The sequence below is a fragment of the Vanessa cardui genome, chromosome 23, assembly GCF_905220365.1.
Source record: "Vanessa cardui chromosome 23, ilVanCard2.1, whole genome shotgun sequence".
Taxonomy (NCBI): Eukaryota; Metazoa; Arthropoda; class Insecta; order Lepidoptera; family Nymphalidae; genus Vanessa; species Vanessa cardui.
In genome coordinates this window covers 3,758,388-3,785,675 of record NC_061145.1, presented here as the reverse complement: position 1 = coordinate 3,785,675, position 27,288 = coordinate 3,758,388, and the positions used below count along the sequence as shown (strand labels likewise).

Sequence of the window (27,288 nt, the reverse complement as noted above, 5' to 3'; positions counted from 1 at the left end):
ATTACTATTTTGTTAAGAACAACATCATATGTTTATTTCTAAGTTGTTCAATTGTAAAACTTTGTTTCGCTCCGATGGCCTATTCAAGTTTGCGTTAGGAAGTCTATATAAGATAACACGATTTAATTGATCTCGTTTGCATAACAACTGTATAATCAATTCAATATATTATTGTCAAAAACAAATTTTAATTCGATTCTCGAAATACAAAATAAAATTGACGCCGTTTCCCGGAGTTGGTGTAAGACCCTTTAGTAGTAGGTTATTATTGGTTAATCGAATTCATACCGACATTTATACCAATTTGTTATATCACAGCAAATACTTGGCGTTGTAAAAAATACTAACCATTTCTTACATAGCCAATGCATTACCAACCTTGGTGCCAACCACAATAACCAACACAATTTTAAGTATTGCTGTTTTTCCGGTAAAATATATAATGAGCATTTCATTCCGTTGAATGAAAATATTTTAGGAGATTATAGCTCGATAAATTCTTTTGGAACAAGGTATTCTTTTCTATAATAAAATTCCATGGATATTGTTCTCTTTGTCGATGGACAATTTCAAATCGACTGTTAAAAATAAATTTTAATTTGATTTGCAAACAGATAACGTAATTGACTTTATATATCGTATAACCATTTTAATGAAGACATATTTATAGTATATTTAACAGATTAAAAAAATTAACAGCTTATACAGAAGTTGACGATGTAAGGTTCTTCGTCTGATAAGAAAACTTGGATCTGATTCTGTCATTCTTCTCCAGCGCATATTGCTTGATACAAATATATGTATAGTACAGATACATAATTGTTCACAAAATATTTTAATTAAGAACACAAAACAACATATAAAATTAATTGCCCCTTACTTGAACCTTCTACTCATATTTGAACCCAGCATCTCTGATAAGATGAACGTGGTCTAACCACTCGACCAATTGTATATTTACATGTAGTTTTAATTTTACTTTTTTCGTTAACAATTCTTACTCGACCGACATATCCACATTAGCGTACTGAAGTTAAAATGAGCATGACTGTGAAGATTTACCGTAAATGTTAGAATAAAGACATCTACCACCTACCACTCATCACATATTGTACCACCAAACAGCAATAGTATTATTGTGTTCCGGTTGGAAGGGTGTTTGACACAGCGTATCTCCAAGCACAATGGACATCTTTAGTTTAGTGGAGTATTACCGATGTAAGGAATAGTAATATTTATTACAGTGCAAATTTCTACGTACGGTATCTGTCATCTATTTAAGTTCCATTTTATTTAAAGCACCTAACTGTGTTTCACATATTGTTAAACTCAATAATTTAATTAGGATTAAATTTGTAGTTTTTGTATCTATATTATTTATAAGTGAACGAAATCGTGTAAACTGTATAGATTGCAAAAACATATTTACTACATATAGCGATCTCTTCCAGGCAACATATATAAGATTAAGATAATATAAGGACGCAAACAAATCGGACATAGTGGCCACGTACCGTAAAAATATGATTCCGTGACAAGCAACTCACAATAATATAATACTAGATAAACATAATTTTATTCGCTTGAAATAAATAAAACAAAAAAATAATACAGATTACATATAAATTTTTCATAAACGTTGATCTATATTTCATTGTGGGTGAGATTCCATCGTGTCTGCCGTATACCTGCACGAAATGATTATGTGACACAATTTCTGAACGCATCCATAAAGGTCGAACATGGCCGCCCGTTGAGCTGTCAATGTCATTGAATTTTATGAATTTAATATATAGGATATTCCTCGTAATCCGAATTTTTTAGATATATGTCGTGGACTTAAAAACATTATATTTTAACTATTTATAATTGTCAATAGATTTCGATCGGGTTTATCATAGACTTGCATGAATTTCTTAATCACATCACATCACATCATCAGCCCATTTTTGTCCAATGCTGGGCATAGGCCTCTCCAAGTGCACGCCACTGTGGTCTTTCTCCGGCTACTCGCATCCAGCTCCTGCTTGTCGCCTTGCGTAAATCATCAATTTATTAATAGATATATATTATTACAATTACACAGAGTATTTGTTATATTATTACTGTTATACCGGATATTTATCACCGTATTTAATAACTGTAAGATTAAAAATAACCATGCTAATTTAAAATCTTATATATGTTATATTTTTGTATATCCACACCTCAATACCTATAAAGACGTGGTTCTATTGGTCGAGAGCTTTAATAATCTATAACATACGTTATGGATTAGCAAATTGGAACAGACTATAAAAACGTTTTCGTACAATTCTAATTTATACATTTTTATAATCAAAATATAAAGTGGCTTATTCTAAGAATGTTACATTCTTAATTTATTTTAAATTCATGATGCCTTTTCAACATTGTTATGATAATAAAACTTTTATTACAAGCAAAAGTCGTTAAAAAAAGTAGCTGGTGAAAATTTATGTAGAGAGTTTGACTGCGAGACTCTTGAACTACAGAATAGTTTAAACTTTCGTGATGACGTTTATACTTAACTTTTAATACCTTGCACCAGTTGGTACGATTTTGTACGGTTATAATAATGTTATCTATATATATGTTATATATATGATAAAAAAGCGTGGAGTTAATACCTGTTGACTTCCAAACAGGATATATTAATTTAAATAATTGTATTTAACTAACATGACTTTGTATTTTTTAAATGTTAAAGAGAGTAACTACTGAGTTTCTTGCTGGTTCTTCTCGGTAGAATCTACTTTTCGAACTGGTGGTAGCTTCATTTAATTGTAAAATGACGATCCAAAAGTGCTTGTAAAAGCCGACATATTACTTATATTTAGAACTTATAAACAGATCTAACTCGTCGCACACCACGCCTCGCGCAATTCATGCCTCGTTTATTAAAATATCTCGTAGTGTTATTCAAAATGTATGTATGGTATGGTGAGGTTAAAAATCAAGAATTCTAAAACAATATTCAACTCGATATATACTAAAAGAATACTAAAATACTAATGAAAACAAAACTTGCTGCTGTATAATGTTATTAAGATTTGATTAATTTTAGTTCCCAAGGTTGGTGAGGCATTGGTGATACGAGGATTGATTTTATTATTACATAACCAATATCTGGACATACCAACCAATAGTTGGCATATTTGCCAATCATTATACCAACATGAATTTAAAAAATAGTCCGTTAATACATATCTTTGATAAAATGGGCATATATTTAATAATATATTATTTTGTAGTAGCACATACAAAATGGAAATATAAATTTAATAAATATTGGTCTCGACTGTACAATATATTGAAGATGAAACGCGTGAAGGAGGCACTCGTTGAATTTTAAAAATGATATTTGAATTTAATTGTAATATTATGTGCTCTGTAAGTATTATGAAAAAGTAGCTTAATTAAAAAAAAGGAAATGAGTATTAATTTGATTTATCTCTTAATTACTACTCTTAATTATTACTACTTGGACAAAGCCCTACCAGGCTTTGTGCAAGCCCCTCTGGGTATCACCCATTCTACCGCCAAACAACAGTACTCAGTATTGTTTTGTTCCGGTTTGAAGGGTAAGTGAGCCAGGGTAACTACAGGCACAAGGGACATAACATCTTAGTTCCCAAGGTTGTTACATTACGTTGTTACTTACAGCGCCTGTAGGTGATTAGGTGATGGTGACCACTTACCATCAGGTGGCCCATATGCTCGTCCGCCAACCTATTATAAAATAAAAATTCAGTTCGACAGTTTTCGAATTGACGTATATTGTACCCTAGTAGGGATAGTTGTTGATTAATATATCTTTATATGACAACACTCTTCAACTGAACTACATATTTTTTTATTATTATTTTTTATTTATGGAATGCGATCACTATCGCCCATGGATATCTGCAACACCGGGGGGCTGGCAGGTGCCCGGCAACGCACCTTTAAGGAAAGAGTACGCTCTTTATCTTGAAATCGCCGGCGAAAGCTGGTTATTGTTGTTTGACATTAAATTCACTAAAAAGTTTTCCAAAAATTTTGGTCCATATTCAGAAATAATTTTGTCGTAAATTCAAAATTAATAACATACATTATTCGAGCTCTCGACCAATATCATATCAATTCGATGTCGAATGCTTTATTTGGCCTATGACCTCTTGTGGTTAGAATGCTCTAACGCCTTTCCGATTTTCGACACGACTTATTCAAATACCTTGTAATATTGCTTTATTCTCTGTAAATGGTAGATAAATTATACTATTGAATGGTCTATAAGCGTACGACTCCTTTGTACGTGACTTTTATGCATCTCTCACAATTCAGACAGGGCAAGCCATTATAGTGTATTGGGGGGGTTTATTCCTATTACAAAATTAAATATTAATATGAATACAAATCTTCCTTGAAAAAATGAGGCTATTGGTGATAGTTAGGGTACAGTTGTGGTAAGTAGGGAACTAGCGACACGCGCCGCCTTCCAACTGGAGCAACGCTGATACTAAATATACTACAGATTTTTTCTTGTTTCTTTACTATATTGTCCATGTATTGTATACAAAAATCTTCCTCTCGAATCACGCTATCTATTAAAAAAAACCACATTAAAATCCGTTGCGTACTTTTAAAGATCTAAGCATACATAGGGACAGACAGCAGTAAGTGACTTTATTTTTATACTATGCAATGATAATGATATCATAATATGTAATGATAATGATATTTAAAATTGTTCACACAGAAATAAAACGCTTGCTCGAATACCGATGTAATATCGTCAATCAGCTGCGGCTATTCATTTTTAGGGTTCCATAGTCTACTAGGAACCCTTATAGTTTCGTCATGTCTGTCCGTCTGTCTGTCCTGGCTCGTTCTCCGACGTTTCTGTGGAGAGATGTATACTGATAATCCAAAAATTGGTTTTTAAAATTTTCGAAAAATAATTATTTTGTAGTAATTATAGAAAGATGGGCCATCTTATGGCTACACTCTTTCATATGCGTGTCCGACACGCTCTTGCAACAACAACAACAACAACAACAGCCTGTAAATTCCCACTGCTGGGCTAAAGGCCTTCTCTCCCTTTGAGGAGAAGGTTTGGAACACATTCCACCACGCTGTTCCAATGCGGGTTGGTGGAATGCACATGTGGCAGGATTTCTATGAAATTTGTCACATGCAGGTTTCCTCACGATGTTTTCCTTCACCGCTGAGCACGAAATGAATTATAAAGACAAATTAAGCACATGAAACACCGGTGCTTGCCTGGTTTTGAACCCGCAATCATCGGTTAAGATGCACGCGTTCTAACAACTGGGCCATCTCGACTCTCTCGACACGCTCTTGGCTAGTTTTTAATTAATTTATTATTTTTTACTTGGACGTCGGATTGATTTTATCATGGTACATATATCGAATATTATAAGTATAGTTAAGTAACCCGAATCTAAGTTGTGTAAGTGCATTTGGCAGAATACCAAAACGGGTATTATGTGCACGTCGGCGATAAATGGGTGTCGCCGCCTCCGAATACAACCATTATCCATGTCTTAGGGGATATTTTACAGGAGATAGCTTCCTGGTAACGTTTCTTTTGTGTAATTTGAATAAATTTATTTTACGGTGAAAACAACATTTTTATATAAAATCAAATGAAGATTCTTTATTTAAGTAGGCTCGTAAATGTTTCGAAAAATTCTTATCTACTTCCTGTTCGTAATGTAGATTTTTGCAAGAAGATCCGACAATAACTCAGATGTTACTCTTTTCCACCGATTATCATTCTATGATAATTATTAATCCTGCTGAAAATCTATATTAATTTATAAAAATATTTTCAAAAGAATAACTGATAATTGGGTCCAACTATAATAGATCACCAATGCCAATTACATTGGTACTACAATCCTCATATCACCAATGCACCACCAATATTGGAACAAATGGGAACTACGATGTTATGTCACTCTGTGTGTCTATCTATAACGCTTCCAGGGTTGCACTGCTGTACCGGATTTGGTGAATTAATTTAAGATGGAAATCCCTCACGAAATTTTGGCGTCGAATTTATTCGTATATCTGGAAAGGTATTCCGTAAGAGGAAACTCGCCACAGAACATGATCTTAAATGTCAGAATGTGCTACACATAATTATAAAATTGAAAGGGAACACGTATATAAAAATGCGTATAACCCAAATCAAAATTCGATGAATGAGATACAAAGTGAATTCTTACAGTAGTTTTCTAAATCAGAATAATACCGGATACTACTAATTCCGAAGCTGAGATAGCCGCGGGTCACGTCCACAGTTATTGACGGTTCTAACAGGCAAGCTTAAATGCAGCACTGAATTTGAATATGCCTAATTTGAGTTTATAATTATTCATCTCGTGTTCAGCGGTAATGGAAAACTTTGAAAGGCAACCTGCCTGTGTATAATTTCGATTTTCTGCCACATGTGAATAAGCACCGATAGAACAGCGTGGTGGAATATGCTCCAAAAGTTCTCCTCAATTGAGAGGAGGTCTTAACCCAGCGGTAGAAAATTTACAGGCTGTTACTTTTTTATACCGGATGATATTAATTAGTGAATGTCCTTTTTTTAATTAATTTATAAGCATTTATAAGATATATTCTTTTAGTCAATATATACATAAAGTGACATTTTATTAATATTAAAATTACTACCTATTTCAATTAATTTGAGGATACTGAATGTATTCTAACTTTTAATATTCTCTATTCATTAATATTTTATTGTACACCACATAAAAATGGTACAAAATGCTTGGAACCAATTATTTTGTAAGTAGTTTAAAGGTCGGTATTACGGCTAATTAAGTATTAACTCCAGGCAACCCAATCAAAAAGGGAAACTTAAAAATAGAATCCGGGTAGGTTAGCACACAAATATGTACTATCTATTACTTATACACATATATACACGTATGTATGTATCACACATATACACGTTTGAAGGCCTTAGGTATCAGAAAAGTAGCCTATGACATACCTTGGATTTCGAGCTTGCTTTCATTTTAACTGTAGCATAATAAACTTACAGACAGACACAATATTTTTATGGCATATGTTGGCGGACGAGAATATGGGTCACTTGATGGTAAGAGGTCACCACTGCCAACATGGCAACTAAGACGTTATGTTTCTTGCACCTGTATTTACATTGGCTCACTCATTATTCAAACTAGAATACAAAAATACTGAGTGCTGGGTGGTATCAAACCAGGCTGACATAAAGCCCTACTACCAAGAAAAGTATAAGTGTATAAAAATCTTTTAAAATTAAGTCTCTTCTTAAATTTTGTTTTTATCTTCTTTCGTTAACTACGCTACTTTAATGTGAAGATAAGCTAATCTTTCACAGCTTAACGCTTAAGCCAGTGTGAAATTTTATACGAAACAAGCGGAACGAGGTTTTATTTTAATTACAAATTAGTATGAAGTCGAAAATATAAAATAAAATCATGAAATTATACATTTTGAATGTTTCAGCTGGAAACTTTAGGCTATAACTGTATGTTTAAGTACTATTTATACATGTATATCTATCTATGTAGTTAACTGGTTCACCTGACAGTAGGCAGTCATCACCATCACCACCATCATCACCATCATAAATATTAACCATGGCATTTGGAGGTAGAATATGTTATGAGTCATTGGTACTAGCCCGGTTGCCCTCCAAAGCATTACCACTAAAAAAACTAACTTAAAAAACAGAACCATAAAAATAAATAAAAACAAACTTCACCTCTGATCGATTTAGAATCTACATTCTGAAACGGTAAAATTAAATTTAATGTAATCTTGTATAATCACAGATTCACACATGTAGTTGATTCGATAATTTTACAAGATAAGAATCTGCTTAAATAAAAATAATTTAATAAGGTACACTTAGCTGTTCATTCATCATCATTTTCTACAAAAAAATTTTTTGTGGTATAAGTTGGCGGACGAGCATATGAGGCACCTGATGATAAGTGGTCACCATCAAAGTGGACAATGACGCTGTAAGAAATATTAACGATTTCTTACATCGTCAATGTGCCACCAACCTTGGTAACTAAGATGTTATGTCCTTTGAGCCTGTAGTTGCACTGGCTCACTCACCCTTCAAACCGGAACACAACAATACTTAGTACTGTTATTTGGCGGTAGAATAAGTAATGTGCTAAATATAAAAGTTTTATAAATGTTATAAATAATATATGTTCTAATTTCAATACTAATTTAATTATTACTATTAACGTAATTCAATCTAAATGCTATGCTTTGATTTATTAATGAAGGTAATTAATAAATGAATAGTTTGTCAAATAATAATGATACAATATGGCTGGAAATATTTTAACAAAAGAATTTTTAATTATTAAATTTATACTAATATTATAAATGTGAAAGTAACTAGAGTCGAGATGGCCCAGTGGTTAGAACGCGTGCATCTTAACTGATGATTGCGGGTTCAAACCCAGACAAGCACCACTGATTCATGTGCTTCATTTGTCTTTATAATTCATCTCGTACTCAGCGGTGAAGGAAAATCATCGTGAGGAAACCTGCATGTGACAAATTTCAAAGAAATTCTGCCACATGTGTATTCCACCAACCCGCATTGGAACAGCGTGGTGGAATATGTTCCAAAGACATGTGAAGCCTCTGGCAAGTAACTATTTAATGATATAAATATAAAATTATGATCCACACTAAGGTAAAGAACTAATAATGTATGAATCAAATCTTAGTCATTTAAAGCAAAGTTATTATTATATCTCTTCAATTTTGATTGTCAAGAATATTAAAACAAAAGAAAATCTTTAAATGTATCAAAAGGTTGACATTTTTTACTAACTTTCTCTTCTGATATTTGACTTTTGTGTCATTTGTAAAATGTAACTGTTATATCAAGATGTAGTCAATTGAAAGCATGTTACTATAGCTTTAACAGATTTAAGGTTTCAGGTTTTGAATTAAATGTTAAAAAATATATCATTTGAATAAAGCCCATCTGTGTGGGTACTACCCACTAATATATTCTACGGACATGCAGTAATAGTAAAATAATACTATGTATTGTTGTATTCCGATTTGTAAGGTGAGTGAGCCAGTGTAACTACAGGCACAAGACATATAAAGTTAAGGGTGCAGTGGAGATGTAAGAAATGATTAATTTTTTTACAGCAATATTGTCCAGGGATAATGGTGACCACTTATCATCAAGTGGCCTATTTAGGGTCCAAACCATTTCATAAACATAGTACAGCTACGGACACATTGTAAGCATGTTTAAGTATGAATATGTTATATGAAGTCACATTGTAGATCGTGACAGTTCAGTTATAAAAAGGATTATGTCTCAGTATATCGCATAATCTCAACATTAATCAAAAACAAAATAAATGAAGGAAGTTGAGCTGTTTCACCCCAATACGGGAAGATTAATGACTTCATGTTTTTCGTAAAAAAATAAAACACATTTGTCTAGAAAAGTTTTTGATAATCTTGAAACGACAAACTTAATAAACAAGTCTTTTGTACTTTTAAAACATACTTTAAAATAGTCATTATAATATATCGTTTAAAACAACAACAACAACAGCCTGTAAACAGGCTAAGGTCTCCTCTCCCTTTTGAAATGAAGGTGTGGAACATATTCCACCACGCTGTTCCAATGCGGTTTAGTGGAAAACACACGTGGCAGAATTCCTATGAAATTTGAACCATGCAGGTTCCTCGAAATGTTTTCCTTCACTGCCGAGATGAATTATAAACACAAATTAAGCACATGAATATTCAGTGGTGCTTGAAACCGTAATCATCGGTTAAGGTGCTCACGTTCTAACCACTGGGCCATCTCGCCCCTCATATAGGTACTATTTATCAGTAAAAATTGTTTCTATATGCCAAATTTCATTTAATACAATTCTGTATCTGAGGTAGTAATCGTTAAACGAACACAAACGTTCTTTACATATACAAATATTATGAAGTAGTTAAATTTATTTTTGTATAAAGGGATAATCACCGGAAGTAATGTTTCAATGTAAAAAGAAAAGTCACCGTTGACAGGTACCTTTTCCTGAGTGCTAAAAGGTATAAGTATTTCATGAGAACGACACATTAAGGATTTTACTTTAGTCAGTATATGAAATTTTAGGAAAGAAAAGAGTCTCTTACCGGCTTTCTCGGAATCTACATTCAGAAATGACGGTAGTTTTACATTAAGTATATGCAGTATGACGATTTCACTTTTTGTAAGAACTTGAATCAATTTCTTTTATTATGATATCAAATTGAAATGTAATACGTAACTCTCGTTAAAAATCTTCCCATAGTGACCTCAGGTGTAATTTTCTCACAAGACTCACATGACCTAATCGAACTAGGTAATTACTTCATACAAAGTGTACACAAATAGTACAGTTGCTTTATCGATATTAAAATTTGGGTAAATTTATTCTATCGATAATGTTTCTTAAACTACAATACTTTTATGGATATAGATAGATGAGACACTAAAATATATTCATAGAAAGTCAGTAATTTATTACAATTAGTAATCTTATGTTGTGAGAGATGATTAAAAACCTTCATGAACAAATGTAACAGGAAAACAAAATATTAATTAATATTTAGAAAGTATCTTAGTTTCTCAACGAGTTTAGCGCAAACAAAACCTTTCTAATTCTCTTATGTAAAGATATCATTGTTTTCTTAGGGTCCCATATTTTCTTCAAACATCTAAATTTAAAATAGTAATTCTGATAGATAACCATGCTGGCCGAATATAAAAACAGACTTACCGCAAAAAAAAAAAAATACCAAAACAAAATTCGAAAAGTATACCAAAGGAGGCCACACATACAGCGAATTAAGAGGAACATTCTATTTAAGAAAAAAACAGTGTTCGAATGATAAAAAAAAAAGTTATCTATTATAATGCCAAGTGCATAGTGGTAACGTTAAAATATTAATTAGATATGACATTTTACATCTGATATTTTTTTCAAATGGTATTAACAAAAAAAAACATTTCATCTCACTTAATTTGTGATCAGGCAACCCACTTTTGTCCCACTTGACACCGGTTTCCATGGAATTAACATTTTTTTCTCATTTGGAACGAATATAAGTGTGAGTTCCTCCGAACTTTCTACGAATATCGTGGTATATGAGAATTTTATCATAATTAATTCGACAGATGTTCACAGCTTTGGCCCACTTTAGGTAAGATTTATTTTCGTACCATAAAACTGTACTATGTGTTCATATATGAATCAGGATGAATTCCTAAAATTACTGAATTGAGTTGCATATTTTTTAACCTAATCAATTATTACATTTTTGTATAAGAATTAGAGTATACTCTATATCAAATGTTCTATGAATATATACCTACCTAAAATTAAATTCGCTTCGAGAATTCTAACAAAATTGGCGGTGAAAGCGCTTCTGAAGTTTTTATGACCTTTAATTATTTAAAGAAATTCTCGCATCTCGCATCTCACGTTGGATACGATTTAGCATTCATCAATCGTGTTAATTGAGAATAAAAGCTATAATTTATATCACGAGGGCTTATATTGGTACATGATAATGATGCTCGAAATTATATTATGATTCCACTTGTTGGATAGGGGAGAAAATTTTGTACTGTTAGGAAAAGTAATGATTCGTTACATTACAAATTCCATACCATACTTTAGATTGACTAAAAAAAATAATTCTACTTAATAAGTTCCAGTTTCAAGTGGTGATTGAAAAATAAAATTAAAAAAGGGAAATTCTAACGAAGACACTAAGTGCGGTTAGAACAATTAGGTATAATATCATTTTGCAATTATATACAAAAAGTCCGTGACATTTTCTCTTCTAGAAGGCCTATTTTTTCAACTGTCTCTAATATCCCTAAAAATATCTGCTTATTGAACATGAATTTCTTAGAAGTGCAATTTTGCTATTGTCTAAAATTTACGCTAGTATAATTAGTTCTCTTATATAAATATAGATACATTTATTGTATACCAACTAAAATATTTGAATTTAACTCTTATGTTGTGATAACAAAGGTTAATTTAGCTTGCAGCAATTTCAGCTTCGCCTAATGCATCTGAGCTTAGCATGTCATTATTTCTCTTCAAACTTTTTGTTTATCTTTTGGTTCAGTCACAGTTTTGACTCCGCAACTCCATTTGTTGCTAGGTCAGTAAGTAACCTATTCTGTTCCAATGTCAATGCTCTGGCAATCCAAAGACCAGGAATTTTTCATGGCGTATTAATGTATTATAAAACTAGATCATAAGGGTACAATGTGTTGGTCTTTTTTCTACCAGTGACAAACATTATCGATCTTGATAAAATATGACGTCCGTAAATTTCAAGATATGCCCTAAATACGATTAAAATCAAATGAAATTAAAATATACTTCATCTTCAACTTTTACTGTAAAGATGTCACCGGTTCGAAATATAGATTCTACCAAGAAGAACCAACAATAAATGCAGTTTTCAACTTTTCCAACATTTTAAAATACTAAGATATGTCGATTTGGGTTGTATATGTTGTAAATTTATGTATTGCCAAAACTTAAATATTTTAAAAAAACAGATGGCATTTCTAACTTTAATAGATATCTATCGCACCGTTTTATGGAAAATATAACAAATCTTAAATTTGATACTTTTGACGACAAATTAACGATGCTTGAACTCTCTTACATATTACACTTTTTTACCTCCTTGAAGCGAAGAATTTTATTATATAAACTTACTAAGACGTGTTTTATATATCTCGGTAAAATTGTAAATACCGTTAGATTATAATCTATCTTGCGAGATCGTTAGCTGTCAAAAGATTGTGAAAGGAGAATCGTTTTTAATCTTTCGGTTAGGTTAGGTTAGTGTTGCTATAATTAATCAGTTTATAATTTCGCGAGATTTTAATGAAACGGCTTTTATAAACTTACTATTTTATTTTGAATTGGCTTAAATGTAGATGTTGCATCGTATTTTTAAGACGCATCACAATCCAAGATATTACTTATTATTATTAGGAATAACAACAGCCTGTGAATTTCCCACTGATGGGCGAAGGCCTCCTCTCCCTTTGAAGAGAAGGTTTGGAATGTTCCAATGTATTCCACGCTGTTTCAATGCTGGTTGGTAGAAGACACATGTGACAGAATTTCGTTGAAATTAGACACATGCAGATTTCCTCGCGATGTTTTCCTTCACCGCCGAGCACGAGATGAATTATAAACACAAATTAAGCATATGAATATTCAGTGGTGCTTGAGTATCTCGGCTGTCCATATTATGAATACTTATGCTTAAATGTAGAACTGGTAATTTGTCCCAAATATTTTGAGTTTCAAAAAATCAGATCGTTAGTACAAATAGCATATTATAAATATTATAGGTATTAGATCAAAAGACCTACAAGTCCATCGTATCTATTGAGACTACTTGTACTTGTTTCAGGAATGTAGACTCTAATAAGAAATGCATCTGTTGCAATGAATGCAACAAAGCATGTTATATCAAACCAGTTTTCGCCCACGAGTTTGAAAACGTTTATCACTTGATTTGTAGAAAAAGGTAGTCTTTAGTCCTACCTGGAATTTTAAGCTTACTTCGTCCTTTATCAAATACGGTTTATTGGTTTTAAATTAGACAGGCAGGTTTACTTTCTTATTTACAATCAGTATACATTTATTTGACGCTTCATAATAAAGGCCCTTCAAAAAAAATCATTTTCTACGTATGCGAATGAAATCCGAAATCGTTTGATAAACTGAATGAGTGTTCATAAGATTTTGTTGGCAACTCAAGGAGCTCTAGAAAATGATATAGTACATATATAAAGTTAAACAAAATTATTCAATTTAATATTTATTAGCCATGAACAAAAACAATAATGATTTTAATTTTGTCTGATGTAATCTTCAAAATTTATTATTATTTCCAACGTAATTCAATTTTATAATTATAGTATTGTACGTACATCGTACGCCTTTATAACGTCACAATCGGTCTCCACTCAAATTTTGTTATTAGATACATTAGATACATAACTATATATATTATACATGTTACTTATAATAACTACTTACTACTTAATACGAGGAAATTTACACAATGACTGTTGTTTCTTGTATAAGGTCTTGGGAATTGACATAACTGTATTAATTGTAATAAAACGATATGATTTGTAATTTTCTCATGGCGAATTTTACATAATTAACTTAATAGGCAACGGGGGATTAATTGAGTTGATCTCAAGTAAATATTAATGAGCAATTCACTGATGGCTTTTTGAGAGTGAAAATTATACACCAAATTCGTATTCGAAATTATAATCAAGAGTAAATTCGAGATGTTTAAACCTTACAGTTAAAGATGGTCTAGTGTATAAAATTAGTGATCCAATCATGCTTAAGTATTCATCAGTAGTTCGACTTTTAAAACTCAAAGTTCATAATATTCTGCAGAAAATCCGACACATAACAAAATATCCACCAACTAGTATTAAACTTGTATCAATATGTTGTACCTCTTCGACTAATAAAGATTATATCGTCATGTAAAAGATATAACGTTATGTATATAAGAGGTGACTTTAATATATCAATAACAACATCCTATTAATTTCCCAATGCTGGGCTAAGGCCTCCTCTCCTTTTGAGGAGAATGTTTGGAACACATTTCACCACGCTGTTCCTTCAGTTGTTGGTGGAATACACATGTGGCAGGATTTCTATGAAATTAGAGACATGCAGGTTTGGAGCATGAAATGAATTATTATAAGCACAAATTAAGCACATGAACATTCAGTGCTGCTTGCCTGGATTTGAACCCCCAATCATCGGTTGAGATGCACGCGTTCCATTCCAACCACTGGGCCATCTCTCATTAATTTATCATCGTAGCATTTAAAGCTCCACAATTGAAAAGACATTCTTCATCAGTTGTAGTAAGATATTCAATGCCCTTCTTGAAATGATCGTATTATAAAAAAAATACTAATAAAATTTTGCTTACTTTGCGACACCCGCTATTTGAGACCGGTAATGGAACCTCTTTACTAAAACAAGCTTAATTAAAATTTAAATTCATTATTACATCTCACGTATTCCTGTTATCACTCGTCTGTATTAAATGCTTGTTTTACTTAAGCTACAGCAACACCTGTCGAGTTTATATTTCTACTTTATATTCTAAACTTACTTGGTTGTAGGGATTTGTGCTAGCCCGCCTGAATAAGTATTATCCACTAAGCATATTCAATTAGTACTCAGTTTTGTTGGTTTGAGTTTGAAGAATGAACCAATTTAATTGCAAACATAAGAATCATTACTTCTTTCCCAAGGTTCATGACGTAAAACTATTTTTTAGTCTCAGGAAAAGATTTTATGAAAGAAAAAACATGAGAAACAGTTGCCCAGAACATAAGAAAAATTAAGAAAATTTAACGACTATATAAACTTTTCTCATATGAGAATAATAAATAATATATTTTTGAAATAATATTTTGCTTTTATAGGTCTCGAGTCCAATAAAATATATTCTGTCATGTGTAATTTTGGCACAATCGATTAAATGGAAATTCTTACCAATTTGCAACGAATTTCATTGCTATTTTAAATATAGAACATGTTCTTTAAATAACTATTCGGAAAATAAAAATGCTTCTTAGTAATGTTTTCTAATGAATGACTCGGTATAATTAGTCCCTCTTGGGAAACATAAATATTAGTCCCAGGTGGAAGGGAATTAGCAACGCGAGGGATGTTTAATGAAATTGTCATTGGTAATTTTTGTGGGGGAGCGAGACAGAGATAGTCTCAGTACCTGATCGTAAGGAATCGTAGTTTAAGCTTTAATATTTTACAAAGCCCAGCTGGGATAGCCAGTACTTGATCTGTATTTTTTTTGGATGACTATGTTATAATACATTACTACGTTACTTGGTGGTAGGCCTTTGTGCAAGCCCGCCTTGGTAGGTACCACCCACTTATCAGATATTCTACCGCTAAACAACAGTATGCAGTATTGTTGTGATCCGGTTTGAAGGGTGGGTTAGCCAGTGTAACTACAGGCACAAGGGACATAGCATCTTAGTTCCCAAGGTTGGTGGCACATTGACGATGTAAGAAATAGTTAAAATTTCTTACAGCGTCATTGTCTATGGGTGATGGTGAACACTTACCATCAGGTGGCCTATATGCTCGTCCGCCAACCTATATATATTTTTATACCATAAAAAAATAAAACAGGTTCAGATAGTAAGTAACTGAGAAATTATATTTTCATGCTAAAAATATATTAACATTGATGATAATGTAAATTCAGTCCAAAAAAGTATGATCTCTTGACTGTTTCAAAATATGAATAATGATTGTTAACATAAATGTTTGATATGAAAATCCAGACAAGTCGAACCCAAAACTTGAACTCGAGAAAAAGTTTTTCGTTTTGTGTCTTCTTTCCGAATCGGTAATAGATATTTGATGCTCAATAAGCAAGTATGATTCCTTTATATTGAATAAAAGCTTTCGATTTGAATATACGATATGAAATGTCTCAGAAGAAATAGTATTACCTTAAACAAAGCAAAGTAGTTCACGAGAATCATTTGATTTTATAATTCATCTTAAAATCAACACTTTACGAATATATCACGAAGGTATAAATAAATATATACATATATAATATTGCAGTGCAGTAGTAAATTGTAAGAAGGTTCTATAGCTCTTAACCTCTTTTAATTTTCAATTAAATAAAGAGAGTTTTACGGTGCTCAAATAAATCCGGGTACGTGATCCTCCCGTATAATTGTTACTATTCCGATTTAGAAAAAAATATTTCTAGCTACATTTTAACCACGTCTATACTGTTAAAGCAAACTTCCCACTGTTGGGCTAATGCCTCTTTATTTAAGAAGAAAATTGTAATAAAAAAATCAAAATGAAATTAATCTTTATTCAAGGCTAATGAAAGCACTTTAGTATCACCATGTTATAGTATTGATTTAAATATAAAACTACCACCAATTTGAAAAGTATATTTGACTGAGAAAAACCGGCAATAAATCAAGTACCTATTCTTTCCAACAATCTTCATTACAGATCATGTCAATAAATTACGTTTTCCTTTATGTGTATCTACAAATACTTAGTCATCGTTTATGACTCTCAATTCTGATCACTAGACTATGTCGGATACACTTAATATGAGTTAAATGTGGCTTGTGTATTTAGTAGATGCAATTTAAACGTCAGGAAAAACACTGTAACAGTAAGAGATAAATTTCTTTTTTTTATGGAATAGGTTGGCGGACGAGCACATGGGCCACCTGATGGTAAGTGGTCACCATCACCGATAGACAATGACGCTGTAAGAAATATTAACTATTCCTTACATTGTCAATGCGCCACCAACCCTGGGAACTAAGATGCTATGTCCCGTGTGCCTGTAGTTACACTGGCTCACCCTTCAAACCGAAACACAACAATACTGCGTACTTTTGTTTAGCGGTAGAATATCTGATGAGTGGGTGGTACCTACCCAGGCCATATCACTAAGAGTAAAACTTTTCTTGTCGAACGAGTCTTTAAACAGAAATTGATTTCAAGTCTATTTCGTTGTATGCAGCGTCAGTTTTATTTAATAAAATTAAATCTGTGCGACTAGGAATGACATTATGTAGGCCAGTTAATGGAGCGGAAAAAGGCCTATGGGCATTCCTTAACAACATTGGTTATACAAATAATGGTAGATATCAAACATAATGAAGGTTGTGGTAACATTACTGTTTATAGTTACCGCCATTTTTGGGTGGTAAGCCACATTATATGAACGCTTCTAGATGATTATAGTTTTTATTTGATTTTTTTCAATTTATATTGTTATGTTATACATTACGATAGGACAATCTTGATCAGATATTACCTTAGAAAATGAACTGCTATTTAATTTGATCACACTATCTTCATTTCTATTCACGCTCATAAAGTTCCTTTAGATAATTAAGGAAACCTTACAAGGTATAGGCAAGGTATATATATTCGTCTTCGATATATTCGAGGCGAATGAAATTTACAGAAACAAAATAATTCCTTCTAAGAATTCCGATCTGAGATATGGAATCCTCATACATTTTACCAAGTTGTGAATTTCCAACAATAGCACCCACAATTTCATTGATGTGGTTTACTCGATCCTATCTGTTATTTGAGTAATATATAACTATATCTAATCGTTATTACCTTTCCGAGAGTGTCATGATTTTTTAAATATACTTATATGATTTGAATTGAAATAATAATATTTAGTACGGCTTTAATTTTTAAATACGTTTTTATTTGTTATAACATTTATTAGAATAATTATTGATTCGGTTATCGACACCGTATTGTGGGACTCCCGTCACTTCTTCTCGTGGCGTGGTGCGGCGAGCTGGTACTGCCGGCACGAGAAAAACAAAAGGCGGTGGATTTTGAACGGGCAGGGCAGAAGAAACCTAGATTCTTGGATGGGCGGTAAAAGGATAGAATTATATACAATAATATATACAATAATATATGTATCGATTGGTAAATTAATAAAGTGACATGAATTAATGTTGTGTTAGTAGTTTTATTACAAGATAATCTACCAAAAATCTTGGCAGAAGAAAAAACTCCAAGATTATTTGGTCTCATTTGGATTTGGGAATATCACCGCTGGATCTGCAGTCATTTTAAATTATTTAATAGACTAATGAATGTGATTTAATTCAGGATATTAAATTCTGAAAAATATACCAAACAGATTTTTTTTGAGTCTTCGACATCTGTTCTCATTCAGTCAATATAAAATACAGTAAAATTGAACTGCGAACTAGTTTTATGTGCGCTGCCAATCAGACGATGGCTGTAAAGCTCCAATTTTATTGCCTGCTCTCGTTGACGTGTCCCAGTCTTTATATCGAAGCATCAATTCCGCATGTTTCGAATTTATTAACTATTTCAAACAGGATTCAATTTTAATTGCTTATATCATTATTTCTTCACGTTACTTTTATCACCGCACTGATATTTGGAACGATATTTATGTTCTTACTTAACTTTATTGTTAACGATAACAAAGTAAAATATATACAAATACTTGTGTTCAGTAGAGCTGAGATGACTCAGTGGTTAGAACGTGTGCATCTTAAACGGTATTTGCGGGTGCAAATCCAGGCAAGAACCGCTATATATATGAGCTTAATTTGTGTTTATAATTCATCTCGTGCTTGGCGGTGAACATCGTGAGGAAACCTGTATGTGTCTAATTTCATCGAAATTCTGCCACATGTGCATTCACCATCCCGCATTGGAACAACGTGATGGAATACGTTCCAAACCCTCTCCTTAATGGAAAAGGAAACCTTATCACAGCAGTGGGAAATTTACAGGCCGTTACTTTACTTTACTTGTGTTCAAATTGAAACACCTTTATATGTTACGCTATGTCTTCATAGTTCCTTTGTAAATAAAATAAATATAAATAAATAAATATGAATATATGAGACAACATCACATACATTACTCTGATCCCAATGTAAGTAACCGAAGCACTTGTGTTATGGAAATCAGAAGTAACGACGGTACCGCATACACCCAGACCCAAGACAACATAGAAACCTAATGGTAATCTACATGAAAACCGGTGTACACACCACTCGACCACGGAGGTCATCAAAATAAATCCAAGATGGTAGAAAAGTGCTTTGAATGGAATGGTTATTGTGAATGAGTGAGTTCAATATGCAGCTGTCTAGTCGTCATTAATAGATGTTTATTGTTAATAGCTTTTAGATTATCGCAGTCGTAGTTGCTGTTTTTTTTTTAATTTAAATTTATATTTATTATTCCATTAAAAGAGCACTTACTTATATTGTCATCATTACTTGAACAATTTTCTCTTTACAATTGATTGCTTTATTTGTCGTATATTATCAAAAAGTTATCAATAAATTGTAGTTCCGAATAATTAAATTATTTATGTATAGTGCGACACAACTTAGATGTAGCATCGGAAAATTCAATAGAACCGATTACTGCCGACTTATACAACCAATTGAAATAGCTCCCTATCGCACCATTCGAAATATTCGCCGCTGTAGATTCTCGCGTCAGTTCAACCAGTGTCAAATTGACGAATATATAAGTTCATATGATATTACAAGTTATAACGTTCGTGTAAAGATTATATTCACGATTTGATGATTGTGATCGGTTTCACGAATTTTGTTGATGCTACATCTAAGTTGTGTCGTACGATACTTCATTATCAATTTTTATCATAACATCACATGACATTTTCATTAACTATTCAAAAGTGCTTTTCAACTCTAAATTGAACGAAACATATTTTTATATTTTGTGGCCATAATAAATTTTGTCGCTACGCAATTGAAAACAAATTTATTTATTAATAAAACAAGAACGTTAAATTCTAAAATTCACGCTTGTGGGATGAAACTACGTGAATATATTTATATTGTTTACTAACTGTGCCCACGACCTTGTACGCGTTTGAATTGAAAAAAAAAAAAAAAAAAAAAAAAAATATATATATATATATATATATATATATATATATATATATATATATTTATCCCGCAAACAATTGGCCGTCCACTGAAGGCGAAAATGCATTTAAACTGGCGTCCACCTGCTTTTGGCGTCCGTATACCGGACGCCACTTTTTTAGCCGGTGGCATTGAGGTCCTATTCATCCTAGCTAGCCGTAGTACAAAAATCGACGGAAGCTAAAAGTCGCTAAAATAGTTGAAATAAAATATTGAAAAGTTCCCGAAGAAATCACCGCGCAGGTGAGGCGCTGCCGCAGCGCGTATATCGCGCACTGTATATCTAGGGGAATTCCTGACTACGGATTCGCTTATTTGGCGTCCAAAATTGCGACGTTGCCGTTTCGCTCATTTCACTTACGACTTGCATAATACCTATTAGGTGCTTGATTATTGTTTGTTTTACATCAGTGTGTAGAAATAAACTGTTATTGGAACTTATTTAATGTTTATTAAATATATTAATAATGAATATATGAATTCCCGAGGACTTCGTGGAAGAAAAATTTTAAATATTTTACAATAATTAATATTTATATTCATTATTCATTATAATAACATAAAGTATGTCTGTCTGTCTGTTATCTTTTCGCGCTTAAACTGCTGAACCGATTTAGATAAAATTTAGTATGGAGACATTGTAGAGAAGAACATAGAATAATTTTGTCTCCAAAATCATACCCTAACGAGATAAAAAAGGAAAGTAGAAAGAAAGGATAGATTCCATCCACGAAATCATCCTCTAAGGGACTAAAAGGGGGTGAAAGTTTGTACAATATCCATATCAATCGTAATTGGTAATTGGTCTTCTGTTATCTGTGATTGATAGTTTTTATTATTCGGTGTAAACAAACCAAATTGCCATAAACGGACGCCCAATAGCTGTATACAGACGTCTAATAGCTGTATACGGACGCAAAATAGCTGTATACGGACGCAAAATAGCTGTATACGGACGCCCAATAGCTGTATGCGGACGCCAAATAGCTGTATATGGACACCCAATAGCTGTATACGGACGCCCAATAGCTGTATACGGACACCCAATAGCTGTATACGGACGCCCAATAGCTGTATACGGACGTCTAATAGCTGCATACGGACGCCCAATTAAAAAAACACAATCAAAATAAACTTTATTTAAGTACGCTTTAACAAACACTTTTGAATCGTCATTTTACAATTAAGTGAAGCTTCCACCGGTTCGGAAACCGAGAAGAACCGGCAAGAAATTCAGTAGTTACTCTTTTTCAACATTTAAAAAATACAAAGTCGTGTTAGTTAATACAATTATATAAATTAATATATCCTGCTAGGAAGTCAACAGGTATTACCTCCACGCTTTTTTATCATCTATAAAATCTTGTTTCGAATAATATGCTTTTTTACCAATGTATTTTTTACAAACGATTTGAATTTACGAAACGGCAAAGTTAAAAATGTCTGCGGAATTTTATTATAGAATCGGATACCATGCCCCAAGAATGATTTATTGACTTTGAGGAGTCGGAAACTTGGCATGTACAATGATGATCACTGATTTTATCAAAGTGGTCAATGTTGCTGTGAATATACATAATATTGTTGTAAATATACTGTGACGGAACAGTGAGTATTCCTACTTTGTTAAAAACATCCCGAAGAGAGTCCCTAGCTCCATGATTATAAATAAACCGAATTGCTCTCTTTTGTAAAATAAAGACAGATCCAATATCTGCAGCGTTACCCCAAAGTAATATGCCATATGACATAATACTGTGAAAATAACCAAAATATACTAGACGAGCGGTATCAACATCAGTTACTTGTCTAACTTTTCTAACCGCGTATGTTGCGGAGCTGAGTCTTCCTGTTAGGGATGATGAATGAGGACTTCACTGAAGTTTGGAATCCAATTCTATTCCTGAGAACACCGTAGTATCAGCTACATCAAGACGGTCACCGTTTTAAGATATCTTATAATTATGCTTACTAACATTGGGTAGGGTAAAAACTACACATTTTGTTTTTTTAGGTATTCAAAACTAAGTTATTTACTGTAAACCACTTGTGTATCTGTGATAACGCACCGTTCATGTCGTCATAGTCAGTTTTTTTTGTCAACCTTTAAAATCTGTGTAGTATCGTCAGCAAACAACACTATATCACAAATACCTTTAACATAGAAAGGAAGATCATTTATATATAACAGAAATAGAGAGGGACCCAAAATTGAACCTTGTACGATAGCCGAGCGATAGTGATCTTGAGGCCATACAGTATTATTTGAGGTGGTACTATATGTACCATAAAATGAAGCACTGTTCTGTTGAATTTTATTATTGTAAATATAAAATTTGGTAGGTAGACTTTTATGACATACAGGAAAAATAAAACAAATACAACAACAAAATAATATGATAGAGAGGACATAATTATTCCGATGAAGTTTTATGGGCAAAGCCACTTGTGCTAAGAGCGAAAATGAGAGACACGATCATATTTACGCAAACCAAATATGAATCTTATTTAGAAATTTTGAAATCGCCCAAGTTTTTCGCTGATCCTCTGTGAGATGTGTATAACAGTCGTCGGCGTAATCCAGGATAGGAAGCAAAAGATTCGTATTTACATATTATAACATATTGGGCATCCGTATATATATAAGCCTTACGAATATTGGAACAAAATAAACGTTGAACTGTTTGTACAGAACAGCGATAGGAAAAGAAAGAGACAACAAACCTAAAGCTGGCAACGTCGCACTTCCAAATACAGTCCATCCTGTGAGGACGCTAAATAATCGATGCCATAGGTAAATTATGATCAATATATCTAGGATGCCTTAAATGTATCATCATGGTTAGGGGTTCAAAAATGTTTGGGCATGACTGAAAGACGAATATCGCGGATTTTCTTTGTATCGGAAAACAACGTATCCCAAGGACCTGGAAATCAAAAAACTAAGCAGTATTCATTAAGACATGTTAAGTAAAGTAAGGGGAAGTTGGGGACGTCGTAATAATGCACCACGTACATGACGCCAAAAAGGTTGTAGGATGTATATATATATATATATATAATTACTACTACAATAATATATATATATATATATATATATATATATATATATATATATATATATATATATATATATATTATTGTAGTCTAAGTTAGTCTTTATTATATCAGTTATCTGCCAGTGAAAATTGGTCCAGCCGTTTCAGAGATAATGGCCAGAACAAAAAATTTTGGTATACATACATATGCATTGAGTAAAAAGGCCTATTTTAATATTACAAACAGGCATTGCAATTTCATTATTTAATATAATGTATAGTTTATATTGACAAACATTAACTTAAAATTTTCTTACATTAAATTAATTTAAAAATCAAAGTGACTTTAAAAATGCAATCTGTTAGAAAAAGCTGGCAACTTAAATAGGTCGGAACACTTTAACCAAACAAATTTCTATCTCTATACCAATACAGGTCATTTTTATTGTGTCCAATATACACTGATACTTTGAAAACTTACGGGAGCTATTTCTCTAGTGAACGCAGAGGTTATAATAAAAACTATAAAATTAATATTTCATTATAGATTGTATATGTTTTATTTAAAAAGAAAAAAAAAGTCAGTTAGGCCACGTCTCCTAAGAAAACGACAAGAATGAAATCCAGCGAAGATCCGCTGATGTTTAGTAAAAATATATAATACTAGCTGTGCACGCGGTCTGGTTTGTATATATCAGTTATCTGCCAGTTAAAGTCCCGTCAAAATCGGTCCAGCCGTTCCAGAGATTAGCCGGAACAAACCGACAGTCAGACTGACAAAATTTGTAAAAAAATTGTATTTTGGTATAAGTAACGTGTAAATACATATGCATTGCATGAGTAAAAAGGGCTATTTTCAGCCGACTTAAAAAAGGAAGAGTTTATCAATTCGTCGGTATTTTGTTTTTAATATTACAAACAGACACTTCAATTATATTAGGTATATGTAATAATAATAATAATAATAAAAATATGAGACAACATCGCATACATTACTCTGATCCCACTGTAAGTAGCTGAAGCACTTGTGTTATGGAATTCAGAAGTAACGACGGTACCACAAACACCCAGACCCAAGACAACATAGAAGACTAATGGTAATCTACATCGACTCGGCCGGGAATCGAACCCGGGACCTCAGAGTGGCGTACCCATGAAAACCGGTGTACACACCACTCGACCACGGAGGTCGTCAAAATCTGTTTAAAATGTTTAATGTAAAATGTAAAAAAAAGCCGTGAGCACGTGAGTATTATATTATATATTGTATTAAAAAAAAAGAGGCCGAGGTTATTGAAAGGGTTCATTAGTTATATTCTAGTAAAACGGTTCATCGTGACTAGCACGAATACTTTTGCCAGAATCCGTCAATAGCCTTCAAGATTTTTTCCAAGTCAATATTTTATACGGTTCAGCGGTTTCTGGAGTTTTTACAGAGGAAACTGTTTTGATTATAGAAACTATTGCTGAACATTGAATCCAATTTTTCTATTAAAGTAAAGTAACAGCCTGTAAATTTCCCACTGCTGGGCTAATGGCCTCCCCTCCCATTAAGGAAAGGGCTTGGAACATATTCCACCACGCTGTTCCAATGTTGGTGGAATGCACATGTGGCAGAATGTCACTGAAATTAGACACATGCAGGTTTCCTTACGATGTTTTCCTTCACCGCCAAGCACGAAATGAATTATGAACACAAATTAAGCACGTATATATATAGTGGTGCTTGCCTGGGTTTGAACCCGAAATCATCGGTTAAGATGCACATGTTCTAACCACTGAGCCATCTCGGCTCCAATTTTTCTATACTTTTCCTAAAATGCTAAATATGGGATTAATGAGAATTCCTTGTCACATGAACATTTCCGACCTGTATCCATATTTTCATCTATATCTTTATCCATAAAATGATTTTTAGATTTACACACATCGTAAAAAAATAATTGCATTTGGGGCTAAACCAAAAGCGAGTCATTGGAAAACATAGTTTTCGTAATTAAAAAAGTTACAAGCGAATTTCAAGACGTGTTTTCTTACAGAAAAATCTCTATTGTGAAAATGTCATTTTCTCGACATACTTTTAGCTCATAATATATCGGTATTGACAGTTCTTATAAACGGTTCCGGACAATATTTATAAAAATACAATTTTAAATTGGTATGCCATCTGCAATAATACTTTATATTCAGAAGTGTTTCGAATAATTTATTATTACTACATTTATAGGCAAGCAGATGTACTTACCTACTTCGTGGCTATAGTAAATATATGTCTTTGTGCAAAGGCCGTCTGGGTAGGTACCACCCACTCATCAGATATTCTACCGACAAACAGACCAATGTGTACTCAGTATGGTTGTGTTCCAATTTAAACGGTGAGATAGTCAGTGTAACTACAGGCACAAGGGACATAAAATCATCAGTTTCCAAGACGAAATGGTAAATTTTTCTCAAAGCGCTAATGTCTATGAGCTGTGATGTAAATTTACCACCGAGCAAAATTACCGGTCCACCGACTTAAAAATAATCTAAATTTTAAATAACACACCTATCCCATAAAATTGGTTCTCCAGTATAACTGGTGAAAACTGGTATATCCTCTTAACATTTAGTCACCTTGCCAACCAATCCAATATATAACCGAATCAACTTAACTTGACTGCACTGCCTAATTCGAGTGGTTGTTTTTTACACTCCCTTTATACTTCCTTGCCCTGGAAAGCACGTAGAACCATTGGTCTTGAGCCTGAACTTTTACTTATCGCACTACGATAAATGGAATTTTTCTTCGAAGTTTTTCTTAATACAAAAACGTTAAAGACTTTCTACGTTGAAAAATGAAATAATTTCAAGAGAGTAAAGTTCCTTTGAAGTAATTTCTGCTTTTTTCCAATAAAGTGCTGAAGTATTGCACGACATAATATTTACCCACTAATCGCTGCACACTAAAACGTGTAGCTTGGGCTATTGGTAATCTTTGAGCTAGATATTTTATAGGGATTTTTTAATCGACCGCAGAAGAACGATCACAATGGTGTGTAACTGAAGAGGCCTATGTCCAACAGTGGACAAACATGGGCAACTGATGATTTAAATCGATCTTGACAAATTTCTTTTCAAAAATTCTGTTGCGGGGTGGAAGTTTTGATGAAAAAGGTCACCTAAATTCTTCAATATAAGCAAAAAATAAAAAGAGATAGAAGTCAGCGCACCCGGCTTTGTGTAGCGAAGTAAGACGTAGCTGCGATAAAAAAATATGTCATGGGGGCGCCCTGAGTAGCACTCACAAGCTATAAATAACTATATATATAAAACTAATATATAACAAGGATGCTAGAAATAATTATGATCCAGTTTGGAACGAGAGTATCAGTCTCGTATAGAGTATAATTAGAAATAATTCAAAAATCTGATAATAGACTCTATTCGTAAAGCAATAGGACTTAAATTGAATTCAATTTGTGCAAACAGGCTGTTAGGAAAGAAAATATTATAAGCCGTGATCACGACGTTCTCGGAAATCAGATATTGAGTTGTACGAGTAAGGATGTCTGATTGTGGGTGCATGTGTGGGTGAATGTATGTAGGTGT

The 27,288-nt window shown here is 32.8% G+C and overlaps 1 protein-coding gene across 2 annotated transcripts in view; it reads left to right on the top strand.

Annotated features, from left to right (window-relative positions):
* The window catches only part of LOC124539851, an 89,749-nt gene that overhangs the window by 612 nt on the left and 61,849 nt on the right, over positions 1-27,288 (top strand). The gene's annotated exons all lie outside the window — the stretch shown is intronic.